Genomic DNA, 3,100 nt, shown 5'->3' with positions numbered 1-3,100 from the left:
TTCTCTTTGTTATTAATTGTTGCCCTTTTCAAAATATTTATTTTTCTTAAATGATGTGGCAATACTTATTTGGATGGTTTTTCAAACTACATATACTATTTCATATGTTCTAAGGTAATTGTTACCTTTTTAAGAGAGAACATGGCTAATTTCCTATGTCAGTAATAAATTCATTTCAGTGTTTGAAGAAACCTGTTCACCCCTTTGGAGTATGAACTGTCTTTGTCATCTTCTGGTTTTCTTTTTTTAAAAATCCAAAAGATAGTCTTTGATGGGTCTTACTTTGTAAATCTGTTGTATCCATTTTGCTATTATAACTGACTTAAGTTTCTGGGTTTTGGAGCTGGACACATGTGGAAGTGGAACCTAAAAGAGAATCTTAATTTCAGCCCAGTCAATGGGCTTCAGGAAGTCTGTGAACTCCCTGAAATCATTAACACAAAACATCAGTGATGTGAGGTTTTCGATAGTAACCATAGCCTTCGTTGGGTTCTTGAGGAGCCTGTGATTTAAGGAAAGGTTCAGAACCATTTTCACGAATGAAGGTTTTTTTTTGTTTTTGTTTTTTTTTGCTGGCCCAGGCAGGATTTAATCATACATAAAGATTTAAGAAACAGTTGCAGATCTAGTTGGTTATACCATTTTGGAAATTCTGGAGTGACTTCTAGACTCATTCACTCTAATTTCATCCTTATCCTTAATTCTTTACTGCTTCTCTCAGGACTAGTATATCATTACAAAAGAACCATCTTTAGTATAGTCCTAATAAATGCTTTCTTTCACGTTTGTAATTATATTGGCAGTAATCTCTTCTGCATGGTGTCTCCTTATCTGAAAAATGGAGATAATAATACTTCCCTCAAAGGGTTGTGTTCTAGGCCATGGAGAATTAGGGATTTTTCCCCTTTCTAGGGAAGACCGTGCATTGATTCACTCGTCTCTGTGAATTAGGAATTGTAACATACCAAAAAAGAGAGTGGCAAAAAGGGATTCATTCCTATCATTCCCTATCCGATATGATCCTAGTGTCCAGATATTACCCACAGTATTTCTGCCCTCTTCTCAAAGGGCCCCTTTTCCTGGGCCCCAGAGTTTAGTACGGCTCATTTGGCAGTGGGACAGATGACAGAAAGTACCTATAAACAACTGGGCCTCCGCCAGCCTTAGCAGGTGACCATTGGAGGGGACTGTGGTGACAGGAAGCAGAGATGTGTTTTCCCTTGACAACGCCTCCATCAGTCTCCTTAGGGCAGAAATCAAGGTTCCTGGGGACATCGAGTGACTAGTCTCTTTCTCATTAGGAGCAAGTTGTTCTTTATATTATTGTCTGTTATCTATTGTTGCATTACAAATTACTAACCAATATTTAACAGCTTAAAACAACAAGCATTTATTATTTCATACAGTTTCCAAGGATTAGGATTTTGGGAGCCACGCAGCTGGATAGTTTGGGCCTTGGGTCTCTCCTAAGGTTTCGGTTTAGCAGCTGGCCAGGTGTGCAGTCATCTGAAGTCTTGACTGGGGCTAGAGGATCCGCTTGCAAGCTCACTGATGCAGCTGTCTGTGGGGGCCTTTCTGTAAGGCTGCTCAAGCCAAAGTAGCTGGCTCCCTCCAGAGCAAGTGATCAGCAGAGGAAGGGAAAGCGAGAGAGAGAACAAGTGCTCTACGGAAGCTACGGTACCTTTTACGACCTAGCCTTGAAAGTTGCACAACACTCCTGCTTTATTCTGCTCATTAGAACGGAGTCACTAAGTCCAGCTCACACCCAAAAGGGAAAAAAAATTAAGCTCTACTTCTCGAAGGGAAGCGTGTCAGGAATTTGGGAACATATTTTCTAAACACCACAATGATTATGGAAAATAAAATTGTAAGCAAGCATGACTTCTAAACCAAAAGGCAGGGGATTTGCTGCATGTTCTCCTTGTTGCAGATAAGGCCACCAATTTCCCAGATGGGACACATAGACCTAGTGACCTTTGCTTAACAAAAATAGACAATTACCATGACCTATTAATCTTGTCTGCTTTCCTGGAAAGGAAAATGGTTGCAGACCTCATGTGGGAATATTTTTCAAGAGTTTCCCTTAGCAGATTGTTGTAAGGATTAACTGAGATAATGAATGGAGTGTCTGACCCCTAAAAAGTGTTCGCTAAATGGTAGCTGTCATCCTTTCACCAAGACTTACTGACTCTGCCTCTGACATCTCTGCATCTCCTCATCTTGCCTCCTTTCCCACCTGTCCTTGACTTCATCTGCACGACCGCAATGGAATCCATTTCCCTCGTTTTCAGCCTCCCTGACATCTTCTTTGCTTTATGCATGTTTTTCTTTAAATCTTAGTTATAACCTATGTTTTATAGAAGCTCCATTCATTTACTGAACCAATCTACTAAGCTCCTGACACTCCTGAGACAGTGAAACTCTGAACCAATTTGACTGTTTGTGTGGTGGGAGACAGTTAAGGGGAAAACAAGGATGAGAGAGAGATAAAAATGTCATCCAGCCACAGTGGAAAAATTGTACTGGCATGGTTTCATGCAGAATGGAGAGAGGGGAATTGATGTTAAAAATGAGCTTCCCTGTCAACTTAAACAGACACCTTATTCTGGTTTGATGAAACATTGAATCATCCCATCTTTGGCAATATTTTCATAGGTCATTGAGTCTGTAGTTCATATTCTAGTTCTGAGTCTAGCATTGACATCTGCTTGAGTATTTTAGCAATTAAGCTAGTGCTCTACACAAAATTTCCTTCCAAGAAAGATTTTTGAAGTCTAGTTAGAACTCCTGGGTGATCTATTGTGTTCATATCAGGGTAACATAGCTCTTCGATGTACATGCATTGGGTTATAAAATGCTGTGTAAATGTCGAGTGCCAAGATTCATTGCTAGTATATTTTTCTGTGCATGACACAGGCACAGAAAGTTTTTTAGTCAGTGAGGTGAAACAATGGTGGGCCTTCAAGGGATCATCACTCTTTTAATTCCAATCCTTTCCCACTAGCCAGCTTATGGATAGATTTTCTAAGGAATTAATGATTAATAGCTGCCAACCCAGGATCTCCCAGACTCATTTTTTTTTTTTTTTTTTTTTTTTTTT

Source organism: Propithecus coquereli, unplaced genomic scaffold (assembly GCF_000956105.1).
Source record: "Propithecus coquereli isolate 6110/MARCELLA unplaced genomic scaffold, Pcoq_1.0 Scaffold146, whole genome shotgun sequence".
Lineage (NCBI taxonomy): Eukaryota > Metazoa > Chordata > Mammalia > Primates > Indriidae > Propithecus > Propithecus coquereli.
The sequence above is the reverse complement of the archived record's forward strand: the minus strand, read 5'-3'. Positions refer to the sequence as shown.